At 37.7% G+C, this 13,973-nt stretch overlaps 1 protein-coding gene across 16 annotated transcripts in view; it reads right to left on the reverse strand.

Moving 5' to 3' along the window:
* The window catches only part of ARHGEF33 (Rho guanine nucleotide exchange factor 33), a 118,026-nt gene extending 104,360 nt beyond the window's left edge, over positions 1-13,666 (reverse strand). For 15 of the 16 annotated variants that reach the window (XM_019446809.2, XM_019446848.2, XM_019446880.2 and 12 more), the window contains exons 1-2: positions 13,554-13,666; positions 8,053-8,122 (exon numbers count right to left, since the gene is read on the reverse strand). The gene's annotated coding sequence lies outside the window, so the exon portion shown is untranslated. The remainder of the gene's footprint in view (positions 1-8,052; positions 8,123-13,553) is intronic. The other variant, XM_019446787.2, reaches the window with a different exon arrangement.
* Between the last annotated feature and the right edge of the window lie 307 nt (positions 13,667-13,973).

Consider the following 13,973-nt stretch of genomic DNA (forward strand, 5'->3'; position numbering starts at 1 on the left):
TCAGGTTGTTTTGTTTGTTTGGTTTGGTTTTGGTTTTTTTGATTATTTATTTATTTATTTTTTAGTAATCTCTGCACCCATTGTGGGGCTAAAATCCATGACCCCAAGTTCAAGAGTAGCATGCTCTTCCAACTGAGTCCGCCAGGTGCCCCTAGTACTCAGGTCTTTATTTTGAGGGAAAGAAACAAAACTGGCTTTTCTTCTGATCTTTTTTTTTTCCCTGCTAAATGAATATCCCTGGTTGTTATATTTCTTTCCAATGAATATTTGCACTTGGCTGTTCCATGGTCACCTCAAACTCAAGCTGTTTTTATCACACTGGTCATCTTAACCTATCCAGCCTCCTCCTTCAGATTCCTCTAGCTCTGTCATTAGCACTACCATTGACCCAGGCTCAAGACCTCTGAATGAACTTCCTCTCCCCGTCCAGTCTAAAGGAAGTAAAATCCTTCTGAGTCTTTCTTTGTCAGATTTCTTACATTTCCTCCTTTGCTTTTCATGTTACCTCTTTGTTTCAACCCTGACTCCTCTGTGCCTAAACCTCTGTAGGAGCTTCCTAATCAGTTTATTTAACACTCTAGGCCACTACTAGATTATTTTCCTTTGGTCATTTCTTATTCCTTCTCAAAAACTTGAGTTATAAAATGTAATACATAAATTATTTTTTCAGGGTCCTCCACAATGTCCCTGACCTTCCTCTCCAACCTTGTTTCCAACTTGTACGGGATATTCCAGCCTTCTGAGTTAATTCATCACCTACATTCCTGCCTTGTCTCTCCCATTCCTTCTGCCTTGTCTGCCCTCCTCACCCTACCCCAACTGTCAAATCCTTCCTCATTCCCTGAGGTCTAACTCAGGTCCAAAACCTCTGGAACTTCCTCCTTCAATCCAATAGTAAATTAACCCTCCTTTCTTGGAATCCTCTGAACTCAAATGGAACCAAAACCATGACTTTCTACTGTTATTTATCTTACATAAATAATCTCATTGTCTCAATACATTATAAACTTCTTGAGAAAAGAGATTATTTCTTCACCTCTTGGGATCCTTGGAGCCCATTCTATGTTCTTACATAGAGTAGAATCTCAGTAAAAGCTTGTTCAATAAGAGACAAAACTGCCAAACACTGTCAATGATAACTATTTAGCATGTAATCTAATGTGTTAATTAGGTGTAATCAACTATTAGTAATTAATTGGCTAAGTGCTCTCTTACCTAAAAATCTGATAATCAGTAGTCACGGATGTAGAGACTAAGGGAGGAAGAACTTGGCCACAGGAAATCCAGGCTGGGATAGTGGAACAGAGGGATTTAAAGCTCTATCTCAGCCCTAGAGGGCATTTTCAGAGTTACAGGGTCAAAAGTAGATGATCTGTAGTGGCTTAGCCCTTGTCAGATATATATTTAATTCAAATAAGATTAGAATTATATTATATATATTATTATATATAATATATTTATATGTTATATATTTATATGTTATATATTTATATTCTATATTTATATATTATCTCTATATATAGAATATATAATTATATATTCTATATTATATATAATCTTATATATTATTATTATATATATAACATACACACACACACACACACACACTAGACTAGAATGTTTTGGATTTAGAGGTAAAGTGAATCCTTTCATCCTTAACCCACTTTGGAATGCACCTTAGCAACGTCACTACCTGGGGTTTGCCCACTTCTTTTCTTTAAACATCCACAGGACCTGCCTTCAGCCTGCAGTGTCTGCTATTCATCTGCTTGGGGACCCACACTTCCAGCCTCCTCCAAAGCAAATCACCTTATAGGCAGTAAAGGAGCCAGCAGGTGCAAGATGAATCTGGGGCGGGGCGGGGGGGAGGCCCACCCTTTGAAAGCAGTATTTCCAATCTAGTCCTTGATTCTTTACCTCCTTCCCACACAGTCTTTAGGTGGGGTCCTTCCTCTAGGCTGTGGTTTGTGGAGCTGAAGAGAAAAATACTGAAGATCTGGGTGCAAAATTCACATGCAAAACAAATCCCTCCTTGGTAAATTCCTGTAAATTCAATTATCAAAGCTTTTTGACTTTATTGTTAATAGCCGTAATTCCCATGGGGGAAAAATGAGATAAATAAGTAGATGCAGTACATTTGAAAAATCATTCAAATGCTGAAATAGAACGTTTAGACTCACAGAAGCAAGAGAAGCTCATTGGTGAAAATCTTAGGACACGAAAGATGTGAGAAGGGAAAGCTAGATTGAAACCCAAACTCTTACACACCTCCACCAGGGCCTATTTCGTTCCTATCTCTTGGCAACTTCAAGGTCTTCTCAAACTTACAATATCCCATAATCATATAGCAAGGATAAAAAGGCTCCAAGGCTTTTGGTCACCTTATTAGAAAGGCCTTCCCTGACCACATGTTAAGAGCAGGACCCAGCCTCCACTGCCCATCTCTCTTCCATTGCCTCGTTTTTCTCGATGCATCTCCCAGCAAATGACAGCGCTATTTATCGTTCGTTGACCATCTTGACCCACCACCTCCAGTTCATTAGGGCATGGGCAGTTTTATTCACTCTGCATTCTCTGAAGTCTGACACAGGATCCAGCATAGAATAGGTTCAAGTAAATAGGTGTTAAATAAATGAATGAACCAATATCATAGTTTGGAGAGACCAAGCCAAACCAAACCAGAATTACTTGCAGCACAAACTAAAGATGAAGCATATAGTGGTAAAGAAAATCAGAACTGAAGGATTACGTTGACATCAGCCAGCCAAACCCTGTTGCTTCAGGAATGAAGAAAATGAGGTCAAGCAGTTAAGTGACTTGACTAAATCCTAAGTTCTTGTTTGGACAGAAATAATAAAATGAGTCATTCAGAGGCCCTGGTTACCACCACAGGAGCCAGAATCTGGAGCTTGCCTCTGCAGGCAGCCTCCGTCCAGCTGTGGCATGGGGGAGCCCCCAGCAACCAGCAGGGCCTGAACACCAGTTACAGCCGGATGAAGGACAGACATGCACCAGTCTATCAGAGGCAGTAACAGAGCTCTGGAAATGGGAGAGGGAGAAAACTATGTTTGTCAGGACTTCTCTCAAGGAAAAGTATCCTGTGCAATTGAAAGGAATGCTTGATCAACATTATGAGGGTGTGTGGGTACGGGTACGCGGGTGTGTTTGGGGATGGGGGTGATGGCCTACGTGCAGTCTTTTTTTTTTTTAACCTTTTTTATTTTTTTAATCTTTATTTATTTTTGAGAGAGCGAGAGAGAGCTTGAGCGGGGGAGGGGCAGAGAGAGGGAGACACAGAATTTGAAGCAGGCTCCAGGCTCTGAGCTGTCAGCACAGAGCCCAACCGGAGTCGAAGGAGAGGGGGGCTCAAACCCACAAACCATGAGATCATGACCTGAGCTGAAGTCCCACGCCTTAACCAACTGAACCACCCAGGCGTCCCATAATTCTTTTTTTTTTTTTAAGTAGTTTCCACAACCAACCTGGGGCTTGAACTCACGACCCTGAATTTAAGAGTCATATGTTCTACTGACTGAGTGAGTCAAGCGCCCCCTAGATGCAGTCTTAAGTAGCAACAAATGGTCACCAAAAAGCCTTCTAAGAAAGGTGAGTCCGGTTTCCTAGTAAAATGTTTTGCTGAGAGCTGTAGAGTGAGGCTGCAGCTGAGCTGCTATTGATTCTGGATGGGAGGCCAAGTGTTGCCCTTCAGGGGCCTCATTTTTCGCTCTTCCTCCATGAAGGAATCAGCTTGTCCTTTATTCAAATGTTGAAAATTGATAGTAAATCCGTTTGAATGAGTATCAGATTTTTAGCCTGCCTCAGGTGTCTTGATCCTTAATTTTATATCTTAGGAGCCCCTTCTCACTAACTCTAGCTCATTGGCTCTGCAAATCACAATCTCGTCATCTCCTTTCCAGCACTCTGGTCTGGAACCTTGGAGAGGCTGCATGGGTGGGGCTCCCCATGTGTCCCTGTGCCAACCAGACACTAGCTGATATAATGTTGCTACTTGTAGCAGCTATCAACTGAACCAGTTGAACTTACTTGATTTGTTTCTCTATTTCATAGTATTTAAAATAAAACATTATAGTAGTTAGTATATGTGGTATAGATGTGTAGATGGTCACAGTTCATGCATTTCATCAAACACTTGGCTCTGTACCTTTGTTTATCCCATTCTTTATGCTTCAAGTATCTTTCCTTGCCTAAAGAAGTATTTCTCATCCTTCAAGGCTCAATTCAAGCACCTTTCTCTATGAAGCCTGCCCTGATCTTCCAAGTTATCTTTAGTCAACCCCTCTTCTACTACATTCTCATGCTATACTGTTAGTATCTCTCCCTGCTAGGCATTGTAGGCTACAGTCTCTCTGTCTGATTCCCGTGGGATACTGTCAGCCCCACTAGGGCAGGGACCATTTCTTATTCATATCCATTGTACCCAGTGGGTACAGTGAATTCTTACCAAACTAGAGAGCTGGACTTTAAGTCTCAGGATAAATATAGATCATCTCCTTATTTGGCAATTTTACTTAACAATAAGCAACTTAAAAATATACATTCTTAAATGCTGAGATATTTTATAGAGGGGCATGCAAAAATTAGCTTGGCTTTTAAAGGTGAATACATTTATATTATTTGTTCACATTCCTCTGACGTGAAGTTTGAGAATGTTTTGTGATGAATGCTCAACACAAGTTTGAGTTGAATTTAATTCAATTCCAGAGGATGTTGATGGTTAATGATTCTTTTTCCCTAAAGCAAACAACAATAGGGAGAGATTGGTAAAAGGGTACAAACTCTCAGCTATAAGATGAATAAAGTCTGAGGGTCTAATGTATAACATAGTGACTATAATTAATAATATTGTATAGTTGAAATTTTCCTTTTTTTTTTTAAAGTTTATTTATTTAAGTAATCTCTATAACCAACATGGGACTTGAACCCACAACCCTGAGATCAAGAGTCAGGTGCTCTTCCTACTAAGTCAGCCAGGTGCCCCTATAATTGAAATTTTCTGAGAGTAGAACTTAATGTTCTCACCAAAAAAAAAAAACCAAAAAAACAAACAAACAAAAAAAACCAAAACAAAACAAAAAAAACAAAAAACAAAACAAAACAAAAAAAATGGTAAATATGTGAGGTGATGGATGTGTTAATTAACTCAATGGGGGAAATCCTTTCATTGTATATACATATAACAAATCAGCTGGTTAAATACATTACAATTTTATTTGTCAGTTATTCCTCACTAAAGCTGAGGGAAAAAGAAAACAGTACAGAACTTTATTTATTCATAGTAATAGCAAGGAGATACATTTTTGTTTTAAATTAATAAGCTAGAAAAGGCAAGCTGGAAAAGTCAATGCTATTTTACCTAAAATTATAAATTCTGTTTTAACATAAATTCACTGTCTAAACATATGGACCAGGAAATCTTTTGGAGCAACTACCCTTTGGCAAAGACCAAATGCTTCTTTGTATTAAAAAATATATATATACATATGATCCATCATACACACAAAAGTGCCTATTCAATATATATGTAAGTTTAGTCTTCAAAGCTCCTACAGCATCTAATAAGTAAAATTTTAATTAATAATAAACATTTATCAAGTAAATATCCTTGAGACATTATAGTCTTTCCTCAATTATGAAGCCACTGCCAAGCAGTAGGAGGTGAGACTACAGATGGATTTTTAGCTGGGTATATTAGGTTAGGTAGAGTCAAAAAGAAATAAACTAGCTATGGAATTATTTGTAAGCCTTGCTCTAGTTGTATTACTTTGAAACCTAAATTACAAAAATAATTATAAAAGAAATACATATACTCAGTGTAGAAATACTGAAACCAACTGATTTTATCCTCCTCTCTTTGCTACTCTTTGCAGGTGGAAGAGTTGCTAGGAAAGTGAACAGTCCACCAGGAGTTACTAGAGTCCATGCAGAAGGCAGGGGGTGTGCAGACCGGGAGTGAGTGATATACCCTGAGTGACTGACACTAGTCTGGTTCTACATGGGACTCCCTGCATTGAGGGCGCAAACTGCTGCCCAAATTTTGAGTTTTATCTTACACACGCCATCTCCAAGCTTCGTTCTCCCAATCTCCTTTACAAAACCAAAGACTTTGCAATGAATTCCATCTGATTTTTAGCAACATATCTTTTTAATAGCATATGGTTTCATCATTGATCCTCCAACAAGTCTGAATCAAGTGGTCTTATCTCTTTTTTCTACCTTATTCTATCATCTAACTTATTATTCTATCATCTAACTTATTATTCCCATGTTCATTTGTTCAATCATACATTAATTATAGGCTTCTTACCTACCTATGAAAATCTTAATCAGAATCCTTCAGTGACTCCTAAAGTTCAGACGTCCTCATGCAGTAGACCTCTACCTTCATCTGGCCTCTATGTCAGTCACTGTCAGGGCTCCTATCACAGAGACAGTCTTGTGGTTCCCTGTCTTCTAGCCTCTCTAGCCTCTGGGCTTTATAAAGTTGTTCCTCGGTGGACATCCTTCCCTTACTCTGGGTTAGCTCCTTGTGTCTGTCAAAGTCAGTGCAAGTACCACTCTTCCCTGTCTTTCTTGACATGACTTGCTAAAGGTAAGCCCTTGCTTTTGTTGTGCTGCCTTAGGGTTTTGTCCACAGAAATACTATGTTCACATGGTATTTATGTGAAAGTATTCACTTAAAAATCTTACTTCTACAAAAGGCAAGGGTCCATATACTCTCAGGGTGTCCATGAATCCCCTGAATTATAGGCAGAATTTTATGGGGGTTCATTTTCTTCTGGGAGAAGATTCAGAGCTCACATCAGACTCTCAACAAAGTCCATATTTACCCTCTCACAACCAAACTAAGAACACTGCACTAGACTAAGAGTCCCTAGGAATCAGAAAGTCAGTTCTATACTTCTTTGAATCTCTACAATTAGATGGCTAATGTTAGATAAATGAACATTTCTGTTATTTTTTTTAATGTTTATTTATTTATTTGGGGGGGGGGGGACCAGGGGAGGGGCAGAGAGACGGAGAGAGAGAATCCCAAGTAGGCTCCGTGCCATCAGTGCACAGCCCAATGTGGGGCTTCAACTCACAAACCATGAGATCATGACCTGAGCTGAAATCAAGAGTCGGTTGTGTAACCAACTGAGCCACCCAGGCACCTCAACATTTCAGTTACTATTTAGAGGTAGACGTTTATATTAGTAGATATATAGTAAATTCAGCCTCCTCCATTCATCAATGTTTTTAAGCAGACAGGAAGTGTGATACAGTAAAAAGTACATTAGTCAAAAGGAAAAATATAGAAACATTTATGCCAAATTAGTAGCAGTGGTTATGCTTGGAAAGGGGAACAGGCTAGGGGTGAGATGGGCTTTCATACTTATGTTCTTCTGTCTTGATCAAGTTTGTTTTATAATGTGTGCTTTTTAGTTTTGAAACTTAAAAATAATGTTTTAAACCATAGGACTTTCTTCTTAAGTTCATGAGACATCTAACTTCAAATTGCACATCTGCTACTTATTTAGTGTTGTGCCCCTGGGAATGTTACTTACCCTTTATAAGCCTACATTTCCTCAATTGTAACATGAGGTTAATACTTACCTATCCCACATAGTTATCACATTACAAAGCCTAGTATGAAGTAGGGACTCAGTAAATATTAGTTTAATGCAAATTTTGTTGTCCTTTAGGTGTTTTGATTTTTTTTTTTTTTTTGCCCTGCCCAAAGACATCCACAGTAGGACTCAATGAAAATATAGTTCACTATTGTCTCAATACTGTAAGCATTCATACATTTGGTAAAAGTCTGATGTAACATGGCTGGTTTATAAGGCGGCTATTAGCTCTGATTCCTAACTAATAAGGAATCCCATGATATATTTGCTTGTTTTTAAACAAAGAGGAGTTACAAGATTCTTAAGAAATTTATAAATGTTTACATTTACATTTATAAATAAAGTACAAGGACACTGGTTTAAGCTAAGCTCTCCGTTCATCTGTGTGGTTACTAGAAACAGGTTCTTTGAAATATTCACTCACCTCGTGGCCTGTCTCCACCAGTAGACATCACACCATGTTTTGTGAAGTCTTTCTGATTTTTCTAGAGGTTCTACAAGAAATAAAATGCCATTGATAATGATAGGTACCTTGTAATTTATACCACCCTTTGTTTTAATAATTTTATAACTAAAGGTTTTTATTGTATATTCAATAGATTGCTGTTAAAAAAAATCTAATCATTTAATAACATATCAAGTAAAAAGTAAAAGTTCTTGTTTCTTTGAGTCTTTCCATTTTTAAGTCACTTGGTGTTGAATAGGCACTCAACTATTATTATTAACTCAACTATTATTGACAAATACAAATGAGCTCAACTATTATTGACTAATAAAAATAAATGTGTATGTATTTCAAATCAGCTGAAGTACTCCAACATTCAGAGCAGTTCATCTGACCCTAAAATAATGAAAGCCACAAATGTAGAGATTTTCCTAAGCATCCCACATTAAATGAAATCACCTACTTCAAGTGACAAGTGGAATAGGTTTGTAATAGGTTTTTCTGCTGGGGCTAATTGAGGTGATCCACGATTAAAATTAAGTGGAAACCCATTTGGAAAATACCCTATGAGTATATGTTTTTTTTTTTTTTTTTTTTTTTTTGAGTAATACAGCAGGTTTCAACCCAGCTATATGTTCTATTTATTTTTCATTATCTGAAACTCCTTGGGAAGTTTGGCCAAGTGACAGAATCTTTCTGGGCGTTGGTTTCTTGATCTGTATAATTGGCATAATAACAATAACAATGCAGATGTGAGGATGAAAGGAGATGAAGGTTGGGGGCCAGAGGCTGGAATGTGGGCCCTTGGGGGACCAAAGGCTTACTTGGCCACCTTTGTCTTTTTTTTTTTTTTTTTTTTTTTTGTCACTGTCATCATTTTGTCAAGGTTCGCTCCTATATCCAAAGAGACTCTATGTTTATTTCCAGCTTGGTCTGCTCTTTTTTTTTCCTTTTAACTTTACAGAAAATTTTCTTAAAATGTTCCTTTTTGGGGTAGGCTGGGTGGCTCAGTCGATTAAGTGTCCACCTTCGGCTCAGGTCATGATCTCGCGGTTCGTGGGTTGGAGCCCTGCAATCAAGCTCTGTGCTGACAGCTCAGAGCCTGGATCCTGCTTCAGATTCTGTGTCTACCTCTTTCTCTGCCCCTCCTCTCTCTCTCTGTCTCTCTTTCTCAAAAATAAATAAACATTACAAAAATTTTTCAAAAATGTTCCTTTTTGGGCATAATGCTGTTCTTTGTCCTGAAGGAATATAAGGGACAATGTAAGGCCTGATACTTGCTCTGTCAGATGCTGCTCATTGCCACCCAGTGTTCCTTTTTCTTTAGTAACCCAGTTAAAAAACTACATTCCCCCTTCTCCTTCACTGCTAGGTATAACCACAAGAATAGATTCTACCCCTGAAGTAGTAGAAATAATGACAGTGATCTCTGAGAAGTCTCCTCAAAAGAGAGAACACATCTTTTTCTTCCTACTTTTCCTTCCTGCTGTCCAAATGCAAATGAGCCAGGGAAGTCTGAGCAACCTTCTGGACCAAGAGGGAGGCACTACAGACGGCAGGACAGGATCGAAGGAACCAGGATCCTTCCCACAAGGACCTGCTCTAACAGCTTTGGATTGCCTACCTCTGGGTTTGTTTTTTGTTTTGTTTTGTTTTTTAAGTAGGCTGCATGCCCAATGTACAGCTTGAACTCACAACCCTGTCATCAAGAGTCACTGACACTTAGCTGTCATCATCAAGACAGCATGGTATTGGCACAAAAACAGACACATAGACCAATGGAATAGACTAGAAACCCCAGAACTAGACCCACAAACGTATGGCCAACTAATCTTTGACAAAGCAGGAAAGAGTCACTGACTCTTGACTCCTGACTGAGCCAGCCGGGCACCCCTGAGCTTTTTTTTTTTTTAACGTAAAAGATAAACTTCTGGCTTGTTTAAGCCACTATTCTTTTGCTTTTCCATCATATACAGATGAACCCAAACTTACTGAGATGCTGGCCCTCTAGGAAATAGTCTTGAACCAAGAACCTTTTTTAATTCTTGAAAGTTTTCTCTCCTTTGAGCCTGTGCGTCCCTTCTACTTAACAATGAATTCTCCACTCTTCAGAAGCCTCTAAAGTGTCACTCCAGTCCTTGTTTTTACCTTCCTCCCTTGCAACACCCACATTTTGAATTTTATACACTCATTTGAGCTCTTCAGATAGGAACTTGAAAAATGGGGCCATTCTATTGGGTAAGAAAGAAGGAAGCTTGGCTGAAATTAAGTTTTTATCTCTTTGTGGATTAAAGGGAAAATAGTTCATTTCAATTGAGCAAGCATTTATTAAGCACATATCATGTAAAAAGCCCTGTGCCAGGCAGTAGGAGAAATAGAAAGGTGACATTACTCCTCCTTCGAGGAGACACATCAGTAACTACAGCATGTGATGGGCAGTAAGAAATGCAAGAAGAAAAACATAAGGTGCCTAAAACTTTCAGAGGAAAAAGGATGAGTTCCAGTTGTGGGGATCATGGAAAATTTCATGAAGAAGATAGGATGTGAACTGCGGTTTGAACAATATGTAGAAATGGTTAAAAGAGGAGCAGCAAAGGAACAGAGGTAGAAAGTCACAAGGCAGAGGCGCATCTGGAGATTCTAGGGAGTGTGAAGGGTAGAGGAGGAGGAAACACTAGACTGGTAGACTGAGGACAGACACAGGGCCATGAGTATCTTTTTGGGAGCCTGCTCTGCAGTAGAGAGAATGAGGAGTCGCTGAAAGATTTTAAACAAGAGAGTAGGCCCATCATGTGACTTCAGTAAGAAGATGCCTCCTAAAAAAGGCATGACAGAGGAAATACCGGCTGCAAAGAGGCCGGTGAGTAGAGAGTAGGAGGTAAAGATGCTCTGAATTAGGGAAGCAACCATTAGAAAGGACAGGAAGACACAGAAGCAACATTTCAGAGATTACTGCATGAGCTAAATGTGTACGTTGCCTAGGAAAAAGATTTGGATTGTAATTCTCAGAGTCAGATGTGAAGAATATACCCATTAAGAAATTTTTAAAATTACCCTTATTTGAATTAAACTAAAAGGAGGCTGAATATGCTGTACTAATGAACTTTCTGGCTCTACAATTTTATCAGAACCTTAACTTCTATTATCCTTAGATGTCAATGGGGGAGCGCATGAATAACTGGTAGATGGGGAAAGAGTATTGAAAAGTATCTTAGCAAAGAAATACAATCATACCTTCCTTCCCATTGTTCATCCTCTGCCCAGGTATTATGGTGAATAGCAGGTGTCAGGCTACCTTACACAGTAAAGCTTTTCCACTTCTCCCCAATTATCCCTTTACCACCCTTATGTGCCATCTCTACCCACCCCGTCCACCCACACATTCCATTAGGAATCCAGTGAAAATTTAAGAGAAAGAGGAAGCTTTCTAGAGAACATAAGAATTTTCTAACATTTGCCTCTTCCTTGCTCGCTTAAAACCATGCCAGCATAGCCTGAGGAAACATGGAAAGAGCTGGCACAGACCCATATAAGCGCATTGTATTCTCAAATAGCTTTGAGATAACTAACCTCCACCCCACAAAATCCTAAAGCACTACTTCCTCATTCCCAGGGGATAAATTCTAGAGATATCCTCAGATGAACAAATTTGAGCATCTACTCGGCTGCCAATTTCTCTTTTTATTTTTCTGATTATTTTAGGAAGACTTAAAAGGGTGTTAATATCTACTACCTCTCCTTTCTCAATAAGGGGAGGAGCAGATAACAAAATAATCAGAAGAGTGTCCTCTGTAATATTTAGCAATTCATGGTTTGGTTCATTTTATTTGGGGCACTGAGAAGAAAGCACCTTACAGATAAAATAATGAGGATTTTTTTCTTCCATGGTTCCCAAGGTGATTTCTGGCACTCTTGAAAGCACAAATGATTAATCAATTAATCAAGTCATTAGGGACAAGCAGCAATAATGTGACTATCAAACTATGGATATTGGACAAACTGTATTCCCATGTAAAGTGTGTGTGTGTGTGTGTGTGTGTGTGTGTGTGTGTGTGTGTGTGTGAGGAGGTGGTCAGTTGGAGAATCAGTACCTTCAACATTGTCCCTGAGAAAAGATTAGCAGGAATTATTGATTCTTACATTTTATAAAAATCCAGAAACTGAGAAAAGTATTGGGAAACTCATGCTCCGGTCCTTAAATTCAGAATCAAAGATTCTTAACCTGAGGTCCATAGATTAAAATTCAGACCATCTGTAAATCTCCTAATACTGTTTGCAAAATTTTGTGTGATTTTGCAATTTTTTTTTCAGAGAGGAAGGAAGAAAGGAAGACTTTTTTGTGTGCCCATTGCTTGGAGTTTACTAGTTTACTGCTATATTGATATTCACTCTTGTATACAGAGAAGAGAGAAGGAAGGAAGGGGAATAAAGAGAAACAAGGAATCTCATCAGTTCTGTCCCAAATCAAATCAACCAAACGTATGTGAAATTTGTACAAAGTATTTACCTGTTAACTTTTATGTGATGCTTGTATTAAAAGTTAACAATAGTATAATCATTTTCTTTTCAAAAGCCTCTGAAGTTTCAGACTGGTTTAGATTGCATTTTCAGAGTCCATAGTATTAACAAAAATGTAGATATTAATTAAATTCATAGAAACTGTTTAGAATAAACGTGTCAAAAAATTTCTCTATTATAAATTTCTGATCATTTCTGTTAAATCCTTCAGAAGTACCTTCAATGAAATAGCTATACCATTTGCAGCAATGTAATTTTGTATTGAAAGGAGCTATTTAAAAAGACGAAAGGGTAATAAAAAGATGTATTTCTATATTTTCAGAATACTAGTTTTAGCATATAAAAACACATATAATTCCACTACTAATTATAATGGAATGCTATTCTCATTTAAGTAAAGAATAGAAAGCTTTCAAGTGAAACCCAGTTCTTCTCATCATGCTCCCAAAACCCCACAAAGAGTTAGAATTAAGTTTCTAATGTCCCTGTGTAATTAATCAGCACACATTATTCTGAACATAGAGAAGTGAACTCTGATAGAATCTTTGGTCTCTTTTATGTGTTACAAAAGGCATTTCTAATCTTTTTTATTCTTTATTCTTAGTCCCAAAGAGGCATATACATGTTGGATTTATCTGCCTTGTAAATCAAGAATCCTGTCATTTTTTCTTTAATTCCGCTTCAGATTAATATGTAAACGTGCAACTCTTTAGTCCCCGAACGTTTCATTAGTTGATAACTTGCAAAGGCAGATAATGATATAATTTAAACATTAAGCAAGAAAATATATGAATATTTTACAAATTGTTAGAACTTTTAAATAGTTATTTCTTTAAATAGCTAGCTTAAATAAATGTTGGCATGGTTTGAATCTAAATTAGTAAGGATTTATGGGATTTCTTCTTTTATGAAAATATTTCCCCTCTCAATGCCTTTCAAAGCACATAATAGCACACACTTACCCCATGTTGCTTGCTGTGGTTATATCATCCTCAGATCAAGGCTTATCTGGATCCTAAATTAATTTAAAGGTTATATAAAAAAAAAAAAAAAGGAGAGGTTTGACTTCCCCGGAAACGAGACTGTCATATGCTAACTAGGCTTTTGAATGAGGAAAACTAGTGTCTCTTCTAATTATATAAGCTCCAGGTCAAATTCTAGCATCAACTAATCAACTGAACTGCATTTAGTTTCAAGGAGTAAAAGAAAGATAATTGTTTAAAAGGAATGACTTTGTTATCTTAGAAAACTGGAAACTTCAGCATTAAAAAGTTATATCAAAAAGTTAAAGATTTTAAGACCAAAGTATGTATCTTGTTGCCTTAAATACTTTTAAAGAAAAATATTATGAAAATTTTAGTTTGCAGTAAAACAGATATTTT

Source organism: Panthera pardus, unplaced genomic scaffold (assembly GCF_024362965.1).
Source record: "Panthera pardus isolate Hobbes unplaced genomic scaffold, ASM2436296v1 HiC_scaffold_26, whole genome shotgun sequence".
Classification (NCBI taxonomy): Eukaryota; Metazoa; Chordata; class Mammalia; order Carnivora; family Felidae; genus Panthera; species Panthera pardus.